Source organism: Bubalus kerabau, chromosome 13 (assembly GCF_029407905.1).
Source record: "Bubalus kerabau isolate K-KA32 ecotype Philippines breed swamp buffalo chromosome 13, PCC_UOA_SB_1v2, whole genome shotgun sequence".
In the NCBI taxonomy this organism is placed as follows: Eukaryota; Metazoa; Chordata; class Mammalia; order Artiodactyla; family Bovidae; genus Bubalus; species Bubalus kerabau.
In genome coordinates, this window is record NC_073636.1 from 17,813,622 (window position 1) to 17,837,403 (window position 23,782).

General features: G+C 41.1%; 1 long non-coding RNA gene across 1 annotated transcript; it reads right to left on the reverse strand.

The window, feature by feature from the left end:
* Positions 1–14,101: 14,101 nt before the first annotated feature.
* On the reverse strand, positions 14,102–22,817 carry LOC129626212 (uncharacterized). Its single transcript, XR_008701830.1, has 2 exons — positions 22,674–22,817; positions 14,102–14,641 (listed from the first exon to the last, which is right to left on the reverse strand). It is a non-coding gene; the product is annotated as an uncharacterized LOC129626212 (long non-coding RNA).
* Between the last annotated feature and the right edge of the window lie 965 nt (positions 22,818–23,782).

A 23,782-nucleotide genomic window follows, 5' to 3' on the forward strand; every position in this document is an offset into this window, starting at 1 on the left:
CATCATCTTTTAGGATTTGAAGTAGCTCAACAGGAATTCCATAACCTCCACTAGCATTGTTCGTAGTGATGCTTCCTAAGGCCCACTTGACTTCACATTCCAGGATGTCTGGCTCTGGTTGAGCGATCACACCATCATGGTTATCTGGATCATGAAGATCTTGTTTGTGTAGTTCTTCTGTGTAGTCTTGCCCCTCTTCCTAATATCTTATGCTTCTGTTAGATTCATGCCATTTCTGCCCTTTGTTATGCCCATCTTTGCATGAAGTGTTCTCTTGATATCTCTAATTTTCTTGAAGAGATCTCTACGCTTTCCTTTTCTATTGTTTTCCTCTATTTCTTTGCATTGATCACTTAGGAAGGCTTTCTTATTTCTACTTGCTATTCTTTGGAACTCTGCATTCAGATGGGTATATCTTTCCTATTCTTTTTCCTTTTGCTTCTCTTCTTTTCTCTGCTATTTGTAAGGCCTCCTTAGACAACCATTTTTCCTTTTTGCGTTTCTTTTTCTTGGGGATGGTTTTGATTGCTGCCTCCTGTACAGTGTCATGAACCTCCATCCGTAGTTCTTCAGCACTGTCTATCAGATCTAATCCCTGGACTCTGTTTGCCACTTCCACTGTATAATCATAAGGGATTTGATTTAGGTCATACCTGAATGGCCTAGTGGTTTCCCTACTTTCTTCAATTTAAGTCTGAAGTTTGCAATAAAGAGTTCATGATCTGAGCCACAGGCAGCTCCTGGGACGATAATAAGGCATTGGTATAGGTCCCAACTACTGACAGAGTAAGCCCTCAGCCTTGGGCTGACCTTAGTAAGACAAGTTCAGAAACACAAAGTGAGCAAATACTGGTGGGAAAATGATACCCACCGACTTGCTCAACACCAGGTTGCCACAAAACTTCAGTTTGTAAATAACATATCTGTAAAGTGCAATGAAGTGAAGCATAATAAAAAAATACATGCTTATATTCTAGGTATATACAAATAGAGGTATGTCCTGATACATATTATATATACATATATTCTAATACATATATACATATCATATTGGTGATATTTTATATATATATATATCTGTTTTTCTGACAATGCCTGACTAGCACACTATCCAATCAAACCCCTTCACCCGTCGTTTTAATATTGTACATGTGGAACAGGCCTGACCAGAGATATGTGGAAAGGCTGACCAGAGACCAACAACTTAAAAGACATTCTTCCCATTATATCATATTTCCCAGTTGTATGGTGCCTTTCTTGGAGGTTCTCAATGTGGTATGTAAACATTAATTCAGTCTTCCTTCTGTCCCCTTGGGAGGCAGGAAGCCAGTATTATTTCACAGACAAAGAAGCTGAGTCCCAAGGGTTAAACGCCTTGCCCCGGTCACATAACTACAGGCAATTAGGGGTGCTGGGAATGGGGCTTGGGGTTAGGAATCCCTGCCTGGGGTCCCTTGGCTCCCAAACAGCGCCTTCTTTAAAGATAATTCTGTGTTCAAACTCTGTGGGAATCATGTTCTATAACAGGGAAGTTATGGGACTGCTGACATGCCGCACACATTGTCCTTCCCCTGCAAGTTCATAGAGTACATTTTCAGAAGGCAGGTTTAGGACATGTAGGCATTGTCTGTAATAGCTTCAATCCATCCAATCTGGGGACCAATATTTAGCCTAAACAACCATTCCGGTGCTGAATCCATGACAATTCTATCAGGAGAAGATAGAAACAAGAGGGATGGACTCTTGATAGACATCTCACTCTATAGTTTTCCATGTCTGCATTTCAGAAAAAGAAGGAGCTAAGAGTGGAGTTGACAAGCACCTCTCAAGAATGCATCACTGTTTGGTGTTAAACACTGCACTCGCATTTTTTCCTCTCTGTCACAGTGAAAGCTTGGCCAGATCCCTTTTCACAGTTGGCAAAACAGAAACAGGGGACTAGTTGATTTTTCAAGAAACTGAGCTGAGGGTCTAAGAATTCTTGTTGCAATTTTAAGTCTATCAAACCAAATCCCCACCATCCTCTCGTGTAAGTTTCTAGATGCCAAATGGAAGTGGTTAGGCATAGACTGAGCATCTTGACACTGTTGTCAATCACATGTACGTTTCAACAAATAACTTGCAACATTTCCCTTTCAACTGCCATGTGTCAGGCACTATTCTAGGCTCTGGGGATACAGAAGTGAATAAGACAGAGCACCCTCCTTTTGCGGGGAATATCCACCCAAAGTCAAATCGGTGCCATCAACAGGTTGGGGAAAGAAAGGCTTGCCTTGGAAGACACAGCCTTTACCTGGGGAAGAATGGCTTGAGAACCTTGTTCAACGTCCTCTGAAACACCTTCACTTAAATAAAGTCCATGGAACTGACCACGGTTAAGAGCATGGTGGGGCTCAGATGAGTCTCTAAGGAACCAAGTTCACCTTTATATTTCAGAGCATAACCAACCCTCAGACTGAGAGCAAGGTGGGTTTCATTGACATCAATATCACACTGTTCCCTTTCACGTCAGTGTCCTTGGAAGCAAATGGAAATAAGCCACAGTTGAGAAGTGGAGAGAGGGCATCTGTGTGATTATTCTAATGCTGCTCTGACTTTCCCTGAGATATTGTCAATGAGTGGTTCTTTCCCACAGGAAGTGAAGTCTCCCGGGGAGGTAGTAGAAGCCATGGCAGGCGGAATGGGACACAGTTCTTAAAAGGGAAGAGCCCTCCTGCTAAAGAGAAGACCCACAGCTGGGTCCACTCTCTAGACTGTGAATTCACACACTGTGTATCCTGGACCAGTTCTCACCTCTGAGCACTTGTCTGATTCCTCAGCTCTTCAGTACCTGTCCTGAGAATGTATGAAGCTGACTGAATAGCACACATGGGAAATTTCATTAAGACCCAAGCATACAGACCACTGTGTGTTTTCAATTTGCTGGTTCAATGTTTTTGCCAGCTGCATAGAAGAGTTAAAATCCTGTTGGAAAGCTTGCTGAGAAACAGGCTCTTATTCCGGAGGAAGGATCTCACAGGATTTTTGGCTTGATGGGACACTGTGATGACTGTTGACAAATGAATAGAAAAGTTGGAAGCAGTTTGGGGATTCTTATGTTTATTGTGAAAGCATTGGAATAACAGGGTTAATAAATATAACTGAAACATAAATAATACTAGATTGCAGCCCCTTTTCTGGCATCAGGAAAAAGTCCAACAGGTTCATTTATAGCAAAACCCCAAAGGCATCACAATTAGAATGTTTTCCCCCCCTGATGTTTTTTCAGTTGCCTTCTGCATGTATTAACCTTTATATCTGTGCTCTCATTGCAAAGGCATAATGTGGTCAGTATTTCAACAACTTCTACCTCTAAGATAAAGTACATTGCAGAAGAATATCTGTTTTTTTCCAAATTTTCCATTACTGACTTTTTTCCATTTAAAAATTCTATGACTTACTGCCAGTGACACTTCTTTACACATCACAGCCTTTAAAAATAAGCTTTCTAAATTTGCATTAATAATATGAACACTACATGTAATGACAAGCAGTGAGCAGGCACTGAATAATTGTTAAACGAATGGACAAATATATATGTTCTGTATCTATAAATGTACAACCTCAGCTGAAAGTTTATCTAACGCTGAAACAATTTATTCAGTTTAAATGTCATCTTTTCATGTATTAAATTTGTATGTTCAAACTAAAAAAAAATGTGGGCTTTGGGAGTAGATTATAACTATAATATAATATAGCTATACATGTTCTACTCTTTATTTACAAAAAGGAGTGCTTTGTGGAAATACCTAAGCTTAACACTCAGCGATAGAAGCAGGTAACTCTTCTGGAATAACTCGTTTAAAGAAATGCACTTGAAGTACAATACATTCCTTTGGATCTCTCTCCTCTTCCCAATCTCAGATTAATCTGACATGAATCTCCAGATCTTCACTCCAAAGCTTCTCCTTCCACTTCAATCCTTTCTTGGAGTCAATTCCCTCCTATTTCTAGTAACACACTTTGGGGAAAATGGGCTTTTAAAAACTCTTACAGCTTTTTTTAGCAATAACTTCTGAACTTCAACTTGGAGGAGAGCTCATTCCTGTAACCAGCTTCTATCACAGTTGCTAAAGCAATGCTGCCCAGAAGTGTGGCTTCCTTTGCTCAGTTCTCTTATCTCCTCTCCAAAGGGGAAACGTAAGAGGGAAATACAGAGGGATCTGTCCTCTGAGTACAATACACTAAGTCGTGTCCGACTCTTGCAATCCTGTGGACTGTAGTCTGCCAGGCTCCTCTGTCCATGAGATTCTCTAAGCAAGAATACTGGAGTGGGTTGCCATTTCCTTCTCCAGGATATCTTCCCGACCAAGGGATCGAACCTGGGTCTCCTGCATTGTAGGCAGATTCTTTACCAACTGAGCTTACAAGGGAAGCCCTATATACAACTTGATCAGTTAACAATTTAGGAAGAGAAAATAAAGATGTTGACAAAGATACACAGTACGTGGGTAAAAATTAAATTTTTGAATATTTTTGCAAAAGTAGCCCTTTTCTGACTATATGGCAAAAGTCAAACGTGAAGTCAAACGTGAAGTCAAAAATATTTTATCCTACCATTGTACAAGTGCATCTAAAAACCATTCGTGACCTGTTTGGCTGATCTATTGCTGCATAAGAAAACACCCATACATTTAAAGACTTAATAACAATGTAACATTTCTCCCAATTCCTCTGGATGATCTGATAGTTCTGCTTTGCATGGTACCTTTAAGATTATTAGAAGTTTTCTTGTTTAGCTGAGAGGATCACTGAGATACTCTTTAAATCTTGTTCATGTTTTAACAGAGACGTTGACCCTGAGGTCATGTTTTACTAACAGCACTCTGGATTTCATCGTCAAACCAAGGCCATTTTTCACGTTGAGAAATTTTCATTGGAGAGATGAAAGCAATTTTATTATCAAACCCGCAAGTTCTAGTGCCTTTTTAGTTCTTCTAAATTTGCTTGAAATCTAAACATTTCCTTCTTTAGCTCAAGTAGCTCCTCCTGGACTTTACCACAGGTGTCTAAACGGAGGCAGATGACACTTTCAACATCCTGTCCGGGAATCTCCTTAGCCAGACCCCAAGTTCATGAGGCGCCTCTTGTAGTTCCCATATTTCCACTGGCAGAGTTCTGGTAACTGTTTTGCGGCTTTATAACTCAAGTTCTTTCCTGCAGCTTCCAGTAGGATAGCCTCCACTGCGTTTCAGCCTGCACCAAACAGTCTCTTTGTCATTCCTCCAAACTTCTCCAAACGTCTCCACTCTTCCACCAGACACAAAACCAGTGCCGCCTGTGGTGGCAGGACTCCACATGGCTCTGTTTTGGCTATCGACTGCTGCAGAACACATCACCCCAAATTTAATGGCTTCTCATAATTTCTTATTCCTTCTTACAGCTCTGGGGGTTGACCACAAGGATACTAGGCTTCAAGAATGTTGCTGGCTTTGAGTATGATGTCTAGAAGGTCTAAAAGGGACTCAAACAGATGGATGGAAATCAGTACTGGCTTCAGGCTGGGAGCCCAGCTGGGAGTTGGCTTAAGGCCTCCATTCTCCTCCAAGTGGGCTTCTCCACATGGCTGCTTATGCTTCTTCACAGCATGGCAGATGGATTCCAAGAAAACAGAGCCCGATGTGCAAGGACTTACCAGGCTTTCACTTGCATCACTCTTCCTAACGCTCCACTGGTCGAGGCTTGTCACATGGCCAAGTCCAGAATCAGCGTGTGAGGGGACGCCTGGGGTACAAGTTAAAAGCAAGCCAGAATACTGAAGTGGGTAGCCTTTCCCTTCTCCAGGGGATCTTCCCAACCCAGGGAGTGAACCCAGGTCTCTCACATTGCAGGCCGATTATTTACCAGCTAAGCCACAAGGGAAGCCCACAGTGTATATGAACCCTCTACCACGGAGTTTATCATTTAACCATTGCAGCACTACAAGGTAAATATTATTAGCCTCATTTATTGATAATGAACTAAAGCAATAGTTTAGAGAGGTTATATTAACTTGCTTAAGTTCTCAGGGTCGTACTGCTAGTAAATGCTGGAGCCAGCATTTAAACCTTCTATTCTATCTTCTCAATTAGTGGTGGAAACCAAGGTTAATATTCCTCTTAGGGAGATGCCATGATTCTGCAGTGGAATGCTGACCACATTTTTGACCAGGACCCCCCTGGTTTACAAAGGCCAGGTCAACATAAGACATGGGGTCTCAGAGTTGATACTCAATGGAATATCTCAGAACAGAATTGGGGACACATGTGACCCAGACATCTGAACAACCTCACTGGGATTTCTAATTTGTCAACTTTTTTCTAATTCACAGTTCCTAGAGCACTCTCAGATGACAGAGCAGTACCAAAACTTGAGGGATTTAGTGGATTATGCTACTTCAGCCACCAAAAAAAAGGGTATTGGAGCCAACTTGTGGACTACTGCTGGTTTCTTAGACTACTACATAACTGGTCTGAGTTGGAGTCCTAGGAGGACAAACTGATGCAAAAACACAAATACAGAAAATAGAAGGACAGTAAAGTGTAAAGGGTACGATCTCTTTTTCTGACAATCAAATCTACCAAAACCAGGTTTCTGCCTCTTTATAAAGGAGGTTACTTCAGACGTTGCTCGACTATAAATGCCACAACGACAGGAAGCATGGTGTCTCAGTCCCTGCTACATCGCTGCACCCTGAAGCGTGGTGGCCACACTGTCCGCGCTCAACAGACAGTGAAGGGTCATTGTGTGATCTAACCATGCATGGAATTCCCTGCTGATTTAGAGTAATCTGTTGTAAACAAGGTGTGTGCTGTGTGAGCAAGGATGAGAGTGGAGGCTTGTGAGCCTCTCCCCTGGGCTCCTGCTGTGGGCTCTGACACCACTGCCCCCACTGGGGATCCACTTCCAAGTCTCCAACTTCTGGAAATTTTTGTGACATGAGGAAAGCTGCTTTGATACTGCCTGAGAAACTAGTTTCATTCTGTACATTTGAGTTACAAACAGAAGAGACTGAAGGAAATCTCTGTAACACGCAGCTCTGGGATTATTTCAGGATGCCCAAGTAGAGCGCACCATGGCTCTCTCTATTTCTGGGTGGCAGTCTTACATGTGGGGACTAGGTGGAAGTGGCCTCTGCGAGCGTCAGTGCTTTTTGCTCCTGTTTTGCTCCAGCATGTCTTACATTAATTTTCTACTAGCTTCCTGAAAGTCAGATAAAAGAAACTTGCACCTTTGGGCATGACACTGTGATGGGTTTTATAGCAGAGCAGCTAAACAATAGATATTAGGCACCAAAAAAAAAAAGAAAAAAAAGAGAGAGAGAGAAAGAAAACGAATACCACCAAAACTTAACAGATGGAGCAAAAGAAGTTCTCAGAGGAACGTTTATAACAATAAATGTGTACATTAAGAAAAAAGAACGCTCTCAGATAAGCAACCTAATAAGGAACCAGAAAAATAAGAACATACCAAGCCCAAAATTAATATAAGGAAGGCAAAGAACAGAATGGAAATAAATGAAATAGAAACTAAAAAAATAACATAATATCAATGAAACTAATAAGCTCTGTTTTTTAAAAATATAAATAAATCTTTAGCTAGACTCATCAAGAAAAAGAAAAGACCGAAATAAAATTATAAATGAAGGAGAAGACATTACAAATGATAAGACACAAGAACAAAGGATTGTTAGAGACTTCAATGAACAATTATATACCAAAAAATCTGATAACCTACCAGATACAGACAAATTCCTATTTGTTCTCAAATATCCAAAAGTTCCTCAAATACCTAATACATTCTTTCTTACTGTAGGCTTCTTTGAGACACTATGTAAGGTTATTATTATGTGACTTAGGTCTCTTTTACAATTCTTTCACATTAGAACATTCCCCCTCCTTTCCCATGTCATTGAGTAGCTTGAAAAAACTGGGCTCAGAATCCTGAAGGACTTGCCACACTCTGAACATGTTGCAAAGCCATTTCTTAAGCTGTGAACCACCCCCTGGCCAGCTATGATTTCCAGAGGTGTATCGTTTGATATTGAAGACAATCTGCATTGTCTCAATGAAACTGGTACGTGTATCATCTGTGCCCACACCACCCTCTTCCTCCCCTGGATCCACTTAGAACCCCAAGCAATAGCTTTCCTCTCTAGGAGGTTCCTAACAGTTTTCCAAGGAGAGCTGAAAAGGAGAGCAGTGTTTCCACAGTCCAGAGAAGGAGAAGCCTAGGGCTGTGTAGGCGCTCTGCTGGGAAAGAACAAAAGTTGATTGTCTCAGCAAAACAAACAGCCAACAGTATCTGTGTTCTGGAAGAGGAAGCTCCTATCACAAACACATGTAGAGGACTTGCCGAGGTTCAGCAGCAGAGCTGCCGCATCTCTTCTTGGAAGACAGCAGCAGGCTGGGGAGCTCAGGTGGATTTGCATGTGAACCCAAGTCGCTCCTCTCCTTGTACTTACACGCAGCCTGCATCAGCAGGTTAGAAACAATAATATGGATGAAGCGCCCTTAGCTTGGAGCACCTGAGAGCCAGCACCTTGCTCTGGATGCTAAGACTCCTGGGAAGGAGGGATTGATGAGCTGGCCAGGGGGCCTCTTCTACACACCAGCCCAGCAGCACTGGCAGCTCGTCCTGGCCACATCTTGCATGGCTGCTTCAAGCTTCTGAACTTCAAGGCAAGACCTCATGCCTTCTGAGTTCCCATTCACCTGGGCTACTTTCAGGGTCCAGTTTCCTCCCAATAATCCAGGGGAGCCTGATAGGAACCCCTGGAGGAACCAGAAATAAAAAACTCTAAGATACTCCTTGGATGAACTAAGAGAGCAGCTCAAATGCAAACATGTACGTACTTCAGTCTGGATGAACACACGCTGGCTGGCTGTCAGCTTTGAGCCAGGCTTGGTGCTCGGCACTGGGGTGCATGGAGAATATTCCAGACTACTCCAGACTGGAACATCCCACTCCTCTCAAAGCTGTCAGTGTGGGCACAGTAGTGTTCTATCCATCCCTGATCTTTTTTTTTTTTTTCAAGTATTTTCAGAATGGATTCCAACTTAAATTTTTCTTCTATAGCTTATATTCTGTTGCTACTGCCTTATACTATAAACAGATACCAAATCATACTAATAAAATACCATTAGCATCTTTGAAGCCTTTTCAGGTGGCAGAGTGGTAAAGAATCTGCCTGCCAATGCAGGAGATGCAGGAGAGCTTGGGATGATGCCCTAGAGGAGGTAATGGCAACCCACTAACCCACTATTCCAGTATTCTTGCCTGGAAATTCGCATGGGCAGAGGAACCTGGTGGTCTACAGTCCACGGGGTCACAGAAAGTTGGACAAAGCTTAGCAACTGAGTACACACACAAGTACCTTTTGCACAGGACATTACAACACTTCACAAACACTGGCCACGAATAGTAAATTAATCTGTAAATTGATTCCAAATTCACAGATGGATAGTAGTAGGCAGGTATGTAGAGTCGAGAGATATCAGAAAAAATTCTGACTTACCATTAATAACTTGCATTATGATCTCAGGCAAGCCCCTCCACCTCCCTGGAGCCCTGTGTCCTCCCTATATGCAGCACTGACAGCTGAAAATAAAATGATCCTTGGTATTTGAAACTCTGGGAGAGGTGACTTTTATTCATCATAATAGTAGCAGAAGCATTATTGATATGTAGACACCAGGGGTCTGGATGCTGTTTCTCCTGTACAGCAAAGTTTCACAGAAATAGATTTTCCTGCCCCAAATGCCAGGGGAGGTCATTTACACTGGTCTCTTTCACCCTTCCCTGCTGGACAATCTATGCACGTTGGTCACTGACAGTGAGCCTGACTGCTCAGCAAGTTGAGCTACGCTCAGAAGGAAACCGGAGAAGGCAATGGCACCCCACTCCAGTACTCTTGCCTGAAAAATCCCATGGACGGAGGAGCCTGGTAGGCTGCAGTCCATGGGGTCGCTAGGAGCGACTGAGTGACTTCACTTTTATTTTTCACTTTCATGCATTGGAGAGTGAAATGGCAACCCACTCCAGTATTCTTGCCTGGAGAATCCCAGGGATGGAGGAGCCTAGTGGGCTGCCATCTATGGGGTCGCACAGAGTTGGACACGACTGAAGTGACTTAGCAGCAGCAGCAGCAGCAGAAGGAAACAGCTGGAGCCAATCCACGAGGACAGGTAGAAAAAGTCCAGGTTGCTGAACTCCTGGCCATCTGCACACTTGAAATTCCAGGTAGTCTTGGAGAGCAACCTTCAGCTGTTTATAATGCCACAGTCCTTTCTTTAGTAAATTATGTCCTGTGTGTGCTAAGTGAACTAAAATTATTCACTGTGTATCTGACTTTCAGACCGACTCCTTTAAGTTCTAAGGAATCAATCACTCTGCTGTTCAATTGTTGTTTAGTCCCTAAGTTGCATCTGAATTTTTGTGACCCTAAATTCCGACTGACTTTACAACGTTCTTGAGGGCTGTCTCAAATGAAATACCTCACATTAAAGAATAAAATATAAAGCTCCAAAGTCGGAGTTATTATTTTTTTAAACTGTATGTCTGAATGCGCTTAAAAAAAAGTATCCTCAAAAGTTTTCCAAAAAATAACACAAAAGCATAGGTGAAGTCAACTTAGCCAGAAATAACTATAAATTTGGGCACTTTGAGGTAAGTTGAAACAGGTTTAGTATTTCTCTCGGTTTCTAAAAGTCAGTGTCTTTAATTAAAAATAAAGCTGAAGTTAGATGACTGGTGTTTTGACATCTACCCAAGTTTTATTTCTGGTACAGCTATCCAGACTAAAACACCACTCATGGCAAAACTTGCCCATTTTTATGTGAATGTTTGTTTATACTCAGCTCTCTAAGCTCCATACCATCGCGTCCTGTTCTGCATTAAGTAATCTTGTCCAACGGTACGTGGAAGTACACTTACGTGTTCATTTCCTCCTAGAGAGGAAAGCTATTGCTTGGGGTTCTAAGTGGATCCAGGGGAGGAAGAGGGTGGTGTGGGCACAGATGATACACGTACCAGTTTCATTGAGACAATGCAGATTGTCTTCAATATCAAACGATACACCTCTGGAAATCATAGCTGGCCAGGGGGTGGTTCACAGCTTAAGAAATGGCTTTGCAACATGTTCAGAGTGTGGCAAGTCCTTCAGGATTCTGAGCCCAGTTTTTTCAAGCTACTCAATGACATGGGAAAGGAGGGGGAATGTTCTAATGTGAAAGAATTGTAAAAGAGACCTAAGTCACATAATAATAACCTTACATAGTGTTTCAAAGAAGCCTACAGTAAGAAAGAGTGTATTAGGTATTTGAGGAACTTTTGGATATTTGAAAACAAATAGGAATTTGTCTGTATCTGCTAGGTTATCAGATTTAAATCCTCTGAGCCCCAGTTTCTTCTTTCTACCTACCTACCTATCCATCCATCCATCCACCCATCTTCTACCTTCATCTATCACAGTAGGTTGTGGTGAAGAGGAAAAGAGGAAGTATAAAGAGGGAGGCACTTTGAAAACTGCAAATGCACAAATTAATAGCAATTGTTCAGATGATGATAGATGGACAAGGGCTTAGGGCCTAGGCCTAAACTTGGGCTTTCTATTGTCTGAGGGTTTCTGGGATTTGAGGCAAGAGTGAGGCAGGGAGCGTGGGCCAGGGGACAATGACTCCCTGAATAGTTCCATGAGGTGGTCCCGGGGCCAAGTCAACATGATTGTCATTAAGAAAGAAATGAGTGCCACACGTGGGAGGAGGAGAGCAGTGGTAACGTGGGACATTAAGTTGGAGCTGAGGACCTGTTAGACCTGGATCCTGCACTAGAGGGAGGGCAGGGGGAGGAAGTGTGGAAAGAGCCTGAATCAGACCAAATGGAGCCATTTCTGGACCCCTGTTTTTTCATTCTCCTTATGTTATGTTGGATATAGAGAACTTCAATTTCCTGCTTGGTTACCCCTTAAAATAATTCTTTAAACTGTATGTCTTTTCAAATTATTAATTTGTGCATATTTCAAAATGCATATTAACACTATCTTTTAACAACAAAAAAAACCACTATATGACATTTCACACCTGTTTAAGTTAACATCTAAAACATTTCTTCATCAATCTAAATAGTTGCAGAGGATATCTGCAATCTCTGGTGAAACAGAAGTAGGAAACATTTAAAAGTAAAATCCTAATATGACTTCTTAACTGTTTCCAGGACAATCTAATACCACAGCAATTTGAGATCCACCTTAATTCATTTTAATATACACCTACAAGCTCATCTTTAGTAGTCAAAAGATATTTCATTTACTCCTTAAAGTTGTATTTCCACTCTACTTTCTTCACATAATTTTATGTTAATGTGATACATTTTATGCCTAAAATCCTTTCATTGGTCATCCATCATTATCTGCAGCAAAAATATGTATATAACTTGAATTCAATTTTGTACATTTTAATTTGAAGGTAATGTTTAAATCCTGTAGCCAAATAGCTCTAGATATTAAAGAAATAATTCTAAACTGAATTATCACTATAGACACTATTAATATGTGATTTATCACACAGGATTTTATTAATATTAAATATAAAAAGTAAAATTTTATTGGAGCAGACAGTTTTCATCAGACTTACTAAATTAAGATGCATCTATTTCCTAAAATAGATGGCAATCCTCACCAACATTAATCTCATTTTACAATTATTATTGTTACAGTTGTTGTACACACTATGAAACATTTTTCATGAAAATGAACAAGAAAATGAAAGGAACTTTATCATAGCAATGTCCGTTACCGAGCTCCCTCTGATAGGGTGATCTATCATCAAAATGATTTTTAATGATCTAATTTCTGATGGCTCAATTAGGTCTTCCCTCAATTTTCATGAAAGCAAAGTATTAGAAATCATCTGAGTTGCAAAAAGATTTAATACTAAATCAACAGACTCTTTCACTTTCTCAAAAAAAACCATTTTATCTGGCACCCAAGAGATTTGTGGGCCCTGGAGAAACTCATCACAGTAAGCAGAGGGAAAGAGGCAGGTCTCACCTTTATGGAGAGGTCTTTGTAGGGAACAAGACCCTCCACCCACCTGGGACCACTCACTGCCACTCAGCTCTCGGCAGAGCAACCTTTGGAAAGGGTGCACAGGCAGGCTGTGGATCTTCAGGTTTTTTTAATCCATGCACTGATGTAACCTTAGTAAGCATTCACATACCGCCAGGCATGTGGGGGTCTAATTGTGAAGGCCCCCCCACCACCAGACTGTCTGGGAGCTGATTCCCACTGACCTAGGAGCTGAGTTTTCACAGAGCTGGCAACCCTGGACAGCAGGAGATTCCCTGACCTCTCCAGCTGGCATTCTCCAAACTGGGTTGGGGTGGGGGTGGGGAGGCATTTGTGTGCATTGAAATGTGAGTGATTCTCAGTGGAGACGGAATCCCAGTTGAAAAACATTTGGGAAAAGCTTTCTTTTATTTCCCCCTCTTAGAGATTTGCAATCAAACCAGAATATTAAAGGCTAAAGAAAGCTGTTTAATTTTTTTAGCGTAGAATTTGTGAAATCAGTTTGCTCCCCACCCAAATCTTTTCTCCCAAAGAACACACAGATATATAGAAAGAGACTATAAATCATCTGCTCTGATCCCCAGAGCGCCAGACTGAGCCTCCTGTGAGTTCACACATGGTCTGGCTGTTCGTGACAGCTACAGGCCTCTCTAGTTTCCAGGGGACCTGAGATTGGTTGGTTTTCAAGGGCTGTTAACCTGCTGGGGCAGTGTTACCCTCTGCCCCAGCCTTCCTACTGATGTTACCCAGTTTTAGATGGACGTTCTGGTACAACAGGAAGGTTTCTGTGCTACTGATGTAGGGGCAGCATCCACTGCAGCCATGAACTTGAAGCCTTATGATCAGCTCTCAAATAACCACCAGTGGAGGGTCAGTTTGGTGCCTGCCTAGCTGTCTTTCTGGGCCCCACGGTCCATGACGATGTGGGACTAGTCAAGAAAGGACTGTAATTAGATGCAGAGTACAAGTAAAATCAAACATATATGAGTGGAATGTGTGTGTAAGAAATAGACTGTGTCTCATCATATGACTGTCTTTATTACATCCAGAGCCACGTGGATTATAATCATCTGGTTTGAATTGTCCATCTCTTCATTGCCAAGCACGAAGAGTTTGCTACACTATCATGATGAAGATGAGAATACACAGTTCAAGTACCACCGCTGGGGAGAGACGTCCCCGACGCTGTTCACTACATGGGAAAGAGGGCTGGGTCACCTGACGTGGTTCACATTTTGGGACTTCGCAGGCATTTGATCTAAGACACCACCACTGGCAATACACAAGAGCAAGTCCCTGCTACCCTTTCCTCCAGGAAGACCGCAGGACTTCAAGTTAGAAATCAGTCAATACGCGATGCACCAGTGCTGAACATTTTGGTTAGCATGGAGATCCAATCAGATGCTCCACTCTGACAGCAGCTCAGAACTCAAACAAATCCGTCATACCTGCTGGGAACAAGGTTGAAGAGTGAGCTGGCGGAGCATCTCTGTTCTTGGAACACAGGAACTGTGAAGCGTTTCTGCCTGTACCTTCACTCTGCACACCGTCTTCACTCTACACAGAACAAGACAGCTGATGAGAACCAGAGGCCAACCACATGGATGACTGGTCCAGCCTCAAATGGAACTGGATTGGCCCTTGGGAAGTCTCTGCTCTCACCTGTGAAGCTGCAAAATAACCAATGCGTTTTCATAAGCCTCTGCAAACCAAGGAGAAGGCAATGGCACCCCACTCCAGTACTCTTGCCTGGAAAATCCCATGGACAGAGGAGCCTGGAAAGCTGCGGTTCGTGGGGTCGCTGAGGGTCGGACACAACTGAGTGACTTCACTTTCACTTTTCACTTTCATGCATCGGAGAAGGAAATGGCAACCCACTCCAGTGTTCTTGCCTGGAGAATCCTAGGGACGGGGGAGCCTGGTGGGCTGACATCTATGGGGTTGCACAGAGTCGGACACGACTGAAGCGACTTAGCAGCAGCAGCAGCAGCTGCAAACCAAGGACAGAACTCAAAACTGCTGGAAGAAACGAGATACGGCATCAAAACTAGTTTTTGATCTAAAACCACTAGAAATTTCCTAGGAAATCATCCTCCCAAACTCCCTTTTATGGGAAGACAAGGGGAGCAGAAATCAAACGGTTTGCCTACAGGTGAAGGGGGAGAGCTCTCAGCACTTCAGGTTATGGGCTCTAGATGTTAAGGTTCAGAGAAACCTGCCAGAGAAGTGCCAGGGAATAAATACCACACAGCGAGTCTGTAAGCAGGATACTCTACATGCTCAGTGAAACCTCCTGGACAAATTCAGCTTAAATATTTTCTTTTTAATGCTTTGTAGGAGGGCTGGTAAGAAGAGCTGGGTGAGGAAAACAAAGTAACGAGATTAAAATTTCTTCCATGTAATGAGATAGGCAAAATACAACCTCAAAAATAATATGTCTAAGCGTAAGTCTTAAGGAATACAGCTTTCTTTATTAAACAAGAAGTATGGGGTCGCACAGAGTCGGACACGACTGAAGCGACAGCAGCAGCAGCAACTTTTAATTACACTAATCTTCCTCCTTTGGTTTCAAATCATCCTGATCCTCTTAAGATGCTCATTGTCTATGCCCTTCATGTGTCTTATGATCATAATTTTAACTCTTTAAAGCAGTTGGATGATATAAATATGGATCTGTGAAAAGCATACAATAGATATGTCATGTCAAGCTTTCCTACCATTTACCAACTTATTAAAAATTTTTTAAAAAAAATATGGTACAATTGATGCTACGCTACGCTAAGTCACTTCAGTCGTGTCCGACTCTGTGCGACCCCATAGACAGCAGCCTACCAGGCTCCCCCATCCCTGGGATTCTCCAGGCAAGAACACCTGAGTGGGTTGCCATTTCCTTCCCCAATGCATGAAAGTGAAAAGTGAAAGTGAAGTCGCTCAGTCGTGTCCAACTCTTAGCGACCCCATGGACTGCAGCCCACCAGGCTCCTCCGTCCATGGGATTTTCCAGGCAAGAGTACTGGAGTGGGATGCCATTGCAAGAGCACTGAAAAAACAAGGAGATGCTGCTGCTAAATTAAGAACTTCTGGCTTCTCATCCTTTATAACTCCTCTGAAGGTTGTTCACAAGATTATTCTTTTAATCCCTTTGCCACTCTGCCATCTTTACTGTAGGTTTATGGATGTTCATAACATCCTTGCTTAACAACTATTCTAGAAAGCGAATTCTGTTCATTCATCTCAAATATCCTGTTCGTTCCCATCAATCAGGGCCCAGGCCATGTCCCAGCCCTCCTGACCTCATCTTCTCTCCTGACCACACTAGCTCACTTCTACACAACTTCTTCCTAAATTCCTGCCACACTCTTTGGTATCACTGAAAATTCAAAACTTACCATCTGATATTGTCATTCATATATAAATATATATTTTATATATATAATACAAACATATAATATGTAAAATATAGTATGTAAGATATATGTAAAATATAGAGAAATTATAAAGAGTCCTTGAAATAAAGGATTCCACTGAATTGGTTCCAGATGACTTGGTGTGTTTTTTCTTGTCCTCTACTTGTATGACAGTCATTTGAAATTCAACTATTATTAGAACTGTAAGAAAGAGAGGACTAGGATCTTGCCTCCTGGAGCTCCCTTGTCAGTACTTTTATCCACCTTCCCTGGTCTCATGCCCCCTTGAGCTCTCCTTTCTCTCTTTCTCGACATACTTTTTTATTCTTTTTATAGGTTTTTCTACAATATTTTCTCTTTACCTTTTTTTTTTGAAGTATGTTTCATCACTTCCATTCTTTACTGTTTAATCTTTCTCAGAAGCACAAGTACACACACACACACACACACACACACATACACACACACACACACACACACACAAGTTCCCATACAAGCTCTGTGTTTAGGTGCTGTTTGGGCTGTCTCTGTGTTTGACTCACACTTCCATATTCCACAATATTACCACATGCCAGGAGAGGCAACCATTTTCCTGTCTGCTTCTCATTTTGACCCACACCACACTAAAATGAAGCAAAAGGAAGGGTCACAGACAGACCACTGAATGCTTTAAGATGCTGGCCTTTTAGAATTACATTTCACGTTTTCCAAAGCATCAGAGCTCTGGCCAGTCATTTGGCGCCTTCTGCAGGACACAAAGAGCCACAGGCTGGGAAAATCAGATCTGATCTAATGAATCTGATTTAATTCAAGGTGGCCACCACATACCTAGAACCACTCTGAATAAACCGTTTCCTGCTGTCAAAATAACTGTACTACCCCAAGCAATCTACTGATTCAATGCAATTTGTATCAAATTACCAATGGAGTTTTTCACAGAACTAGAACAAAAATTTTTATAGTGTGTATGGAAATAGAAAAGACACTGAATAGTCAAAGCAATCTTAAGAAAGAAAAGCAGGAGCTGACAGTATCAGGTTCCCTGACTTCACACTACGCTATAAACTACAGTAATCAAAACACTGGTTCGGTTCAGTTCAGTTCAGTTCAGTCGCTCAGTCGTGTCCGACTCTTTGCAACCCCATGAATCACAGCACGCCAGGCTTCCCTGTCCATCACCAACTCCCGGAGTTCACTCAAACTCACATCCATCGAGTTGGTGATGCCATCCAGCCATCTCATCCTCTGTCTTCCCCTTCTCCTCCTGCCCCCAATCCCTCCCAGCATCAGAGTCTTTTCCAATGAGTCAACTCTTCGCATGAGGTGGCCAAAGTACTGGAGTTTCAGCTTTAGCATCATTCCTTCCTAAGAACACCCAGGACTGATCTCCTTCAGAATGGACTGGTTGGATCTCCTTGCTGTCCAAGGGACTCTCAAGAGTCTTCTCCAACACCACAGTTCAAAAGCACCAATTCTTCGGCGCTCGGCTTTCTACACAGTCCAACTCTCACATCCATACATGACCACAGGAAAAACCATAGCCTTGACTAGATGGACCTTTGTTGGCAAAGTAATGTCTCTGCTTTTGAATATGCTATCTAGGTTGGTCATAACTTTCCTTCCAAGGAGTAAGCGTCTTTTAATTTCATGGCTGCAGTCACCATTTGCAGTGATTTTGGAGCCCAAAAAAATAAAGTCTGACACTGTTTCCACGGTTTCCCCATCTATTTCCCATGAAGTGATGGGACTGGCACAAAAAGAGAAATATATTGCATAGATCAATGGGACAGGATAGGAAGTCCACAGAGAAACCCACGCACCTGTGGTCAATTAATCTAGGACAAAGGAGGCAAGACTATACAATGGAGAAAAGACAGCCTCCTCAATAAGCAGTGCTGAGAAAACTGGACAGCTACATGTATAAGAATGAAATCAGAACACTCCCTAACACCATCCACAAAAATAAACTCAAAATGGATTAAAGACCTAAACATAAGGACAGACATTATACAACTCTTAGAGGAGAACACAGGCACAACACTCTGCCACAAATCACAGCAATGTATCTTTTTTGACCCACCCCTTAGAGTAATGAAACTAAAATCAAAAGTAAGCAAATGGGACCTAATTAAACTTAAAAGCCTTTGTACAGCAGAAGATATCATAAACAAGAGAGAAGAAAACCCACAGAATGGGGGACAGTATTTGTAAATGAGGTAACTGACAGATTAATCTCCAGAACATTTAAAAGAGCTCAATATCAAAAACAAACAACCCAATCAAAAAATGAGTGTAAGATCTAAATAGACATTTCTCTAAAGAACATTTACAGATGACCAAAAAGCACATGAAACGATGCTCAGAAAGGATGCTCCACATCCCTAATTATTAGAGAACTGCAGAAATACTACAATGGGGTACCATTCCACACCAGTCAGAATCAGTTCAGTTCAGTTCAGTCACTCAGTCGTGTCCGACTCTTCACGACCCCATGAATCGCAGCACGCCAGGCCTCCCTGTCCATCACCAACTCTTGGAGTTCACTCAGACTTGCGTCCATTGAGTCAGTGATGCCATCCAGCCATCTCATCCTCTGTCTTCCCCTTCTCCTCCTGCCCCCAATCCCTCCCAGCATCAGAGTCTTTTCCAATGAGTCAACTCTTTGCATGAGGTGGCCAAAGTACTGGGGTTTCAGCTTTAGCATCATTCCTTCCAAAGAAATCCCAGGGCTGATCTCCTTCAGAATGGACTGGTTGGATCTCCTTGCAGTCCAAGGGACTCTCAAGAGTCTTCTCCAACACCACAGTTCAAAAGCATCAATTCTTCGGTGCTCAGCCTTCTTCACAGTCCAACTCTCACATCCATACATGACCACAGGAAAAACCATAGCCTTGACCAGACAGCATAGGCAGCATAAAAAATCTACAAACAATACATGCTGGAGAGGGTGTGGAGAAAAGGGAGCCCTCCTACAGTGTTCATGGGAATGTAACTAGGTACACCCACTGTGGAGAACAGTATGGAGGTTTCTTGAAAAAGTAAATATAGAGTTGCCATATGAGTCAGCAATCCCACTCCTGGTCAATTATCCAGAGAAAACCATAATTTAAAAAGATGCATGCACCCCAATGTTCATTGCAGTAATATTTACAATAGCCAATACATGGAAGCATCTTAAATATCCATCAACGATGAATGGATAAAGAAGATGTGGTACACACACACATACACACAATGGAGTATTACTCAGCAATAAAAAGAATGAAATAATGCCATTTGCAGCAACATGGATAGACCTAGAAATTTTCATACTAAAAGAGGTAACTCAGAGAGAGAAAAACAAATACCATAAGATATCACTTAATGGTGGAATCTAATAAAAATAAGCTTATTTACAAAATAGGAACCAACTCCCAGATCTCAAAATCAAACTTACAGTTACCAAAGGGGAAACATGGGGGGAGGGATAAATTAGGAGATTGGAATTAATATATATACACTACTATGCATAAAATAGAAATAGATAACTAATGAGGACCACCAATATATTACAGGGAATTTACTCAATAACCCATATGGGAAAAGAATCTGAAAAGAAGGGATATACATGTGTGAATCACATATATCAGTTATATATATATGATTATATACAATCATATATATCAGTTATATATATATGATTATATATAATCACATATATCAGTTATATATATATGATTCACTTTGCTGTACACCTGAAACTAGCACAACACTGTAAGTCATACATACTCCAATAAAAATTTTTTAACAATTATTTCCTGCTGGGACAAGGCTTTATATCCCTTCAGAACAAATCTCTCCAACTCCCAATAAATATCTCAGAAGCTAAGGGGTCTTTCCAATGACTTCCTTCCATTTTCTTTGCAGTTTGATAAAGTACCTTCACTCAGTCCAAAGAGTCATGAGCATTGAGGGGCCCAGTGGCAACCAGTAACAACCAACATGAGAGAAGAAGCCACATTTTGTTTGTTTTTTTCCATCTCTAGCATCCAGCACAGAGACTGGACTCTGTAACTGGTTGGTTTTGGGTGTGCGGCTTTTGAAGGACATGATGTATATTTAATATATGAGGTGGAGGAATATGATACACAGATTATTTTAAGAAGAGAGGTTTTTCTAGATGTTCCAGCCTAGGTGGGTTATGAATGCAAAACTCCTAACTCGGAACCCTCTCTCCGCCTCTTAAATCTATTAAAAATAAAGGAGGACACACTAAAAAGAAAAACCAATGGAAATGGAGTAGGACCCTGTGAGGACCTGCCCACAGACCCTGCCTTTTGTTTGTAGAAAAGCTTTAGCCTCTGAGGCTTTGACCAAAGAGCAAATGTAATCAGAGAAGTGAGAAAATGCTGCAAAAAAGAAACATTTGAGCAAGGCAAAATAACGATAGTTAAAACTTCAAAGTCAAGGACCTTTAATTCCTCCTCAAGGGCTATAGATAACATTCTGAGCCATATCCTTGAATTCTTCTGCAGATACTGAAATGCCCACCAGCTGGAAGAAGTTAACTGCGTGTTGACTAAACCTATGTACACCCCAGACCAGTTGAAACCTGATGGTTGATGATACTGACTCCTAAAGTCACCCAGTTACCTCACCACCAACCAGTCCAGAAGGATGTACACCAGCTATCAGGCACCTCACACTCTCACCCCTAACTCTGCCATCAAAAGCCCTTCCCTGAATTTGGGGGAGAATGGATACATGTGTGTGTGGCGGAGTCACTCGCTGTGCTCCTGAAACTATAACCACATTGTTTGCTGGCTGTACTCCAATATAAAATAAGTATTTTTTAAAAATTGTTTTCATCCTTAGGAAACCTAAGCCACATATTTTTCTTTATTCTAGTTTACCAAAAGGTGCATTCATTTTTTCCCAAGTATTCTAACTATTGGGAAATGTTTAAAATTTTGTTAATTCTCTCATAAACTAGCCTGTCCTCCTTGTTTAATACAAATATATGTCCTCCAGTTTAATATAAAACTTGGAGACATATATTTCTATACTGCTATCTCTGTATCTACTCCTGTGTGTGTGTGTGTGTCTATATCTAGCTATTTCTCCATACTGGAAATATGCTGTGTAGTATTTTGAAGCTTGCCTTGCTTAACAATAAATCACTGACATTAAAAAAAGAAAAAAAACACACCACCAACAATAAAACCCTTCCCTGGAAGCCATCAGAGACTTTGGGTCTTTTCAGAAGGAACCTTCTGTTCTCCTTGCCTGGCCCTACACTGGGCACCTTGCAGGAAACACCAGTTTCCTTCATCACGACCTGGTGTCAGGAGATTGATTTGACTGTGTATTGGGCAAGTGGACCCAAGTCTGGCTGGGTAACAAAATCAATAACCAACTCCTACAGGAGGACAGGAAGGAATAAATAGATTGTGGTATAGGTTCTCCATAAAACCTAGCCTAGAATTGGAGAAATACTAGACAATTTCAATATTCTCCTTAAAATTGATAGCTTAAATATCTGCCCAGTGTGATAGTTAATTAATCTGTCGACTTGGCTAGAATATGATCCCAGCCGTTTGGCCAAACATCAGTTTAGATGTTTCTGTGAAGGTGTATTTTAGATGTGATTAGTATTTAAATCAATAATTTTGAATACAACTGATTATCCTCCATAATGTCCAGCGGCATCATCAGTTAACGGCTGTCAGAGCAAAGACTGAGGTTCCTCAAAGTGGAAGGATGCTTTCAAATTGTGGTGCTAGAGAAGACTCTAGAGAGTCCTTTGGAGGTGGGGGTAGGGGGGTGAGATACAGGACGGGCAGACACACGAACACCGATGGCTGATTCATGTCGATGTATGGCAAAAACCACCATGATACTGTAAAGTAATTAGCCTCCAATTAAAATAAATAAATATTTTAAAAAACAAATTAAAAAAAAACAAGAACTACATAGACCTTTTGAGATTTTTTTAAAGCTATGCAACATGATGAATAAATGAGGAAGAAGGATATTTTTTACTATGACTGCTCATGCGTTCACATTTTTCATTAGCTATGTATAAGAAAAATCATTTAACATAGCATCTGTTATCCAAACAATGGCAAAAGATGTCATTTACTGTTTTCAGTGTATTTCAGAAATCAATGTATAAATTTAATTCATAAGTTTTGGCAACATACCTTTTGTTAGTTCTCTAGTTATACTCCTGGCCAATTCCTGCTGCATCTGAAATAAGTCAAATATTATTTATGTTTAAGTTAAGCAAGAGATATTGTCATAGGAATGACACAGAACTAACTAAATGTGACATTTAAATAATACTTTTAGAGACTAGACCTAACTTGAAGATTACTTGAGTAGAAAAATAATCACATAAATAAAAGAAAATGAATTCCCACTTATTCTGCTTTTAGATAACAGAGAACATATATATGGAATGCTATTTAATCTGATAAAATGTACAATAAATACCAGTCTATCGAGAACACACAATTTCAGAGAATTAGGGAATCACGCATAGTCCTAGAAATGACCCACGAGATTACTATCTTCTCCTGTAAAAGCTCCTGCCCTAAATACATACTTCCGAGACCTTTATTTTGATTTCTAGGTGAGGATTGAGTTCAAATGGAGGAAGTAGTTTGAAATCAAACTGTTAATAAGGAGAATACATCTGTGATTTTCCTTAAACTTTTCCATTTAACGAAAACACAGAAAGGTGAGAAAATTATACACAAGAAAACAAGGTACCAGCAAGTTTTAATTCTAAAGATGTTTAGTGAGAAGGATTCTCTCATAACTGTTAGTTTCCAAACTATGTCCCATAAAAGTGGAAGGTCCCACAGGGGTCACTGCAGAGTTGAAGAACAGAGAAATCACAGCTACAGGGTCTCTGGCCACTCCTTTAGCTAAAGGGCTCTATACTTGTCCCTATTTTATATAATATGGTTCCATGGAAAAGTTTTTTTTTTTTTTTTGAAAGAAAGGTTGTTTTCTTTGGGGGGAAAAAAAACTTTTTGTAAGGTATGAGACTCATTGATTTAGTCAAATTTCCTAATTTTACAAAAGAAGTAACAAAGCCAATGGCCTTCTTACTGAGTCCTATGCCAGCTACTTCCTCAGATTAAGAAAAACACATAGATTTTTAACTATAACATAGAGAAAATGAATATGTAAAACCTTGTTCATAGTTCAATAACGCTTGTGGCATGACATGATGTAGTAGCTTTCTAACTAAATCATATGCTTTAAAGGCATGAATAAGAATAAATTAATATCGAACTCCTAT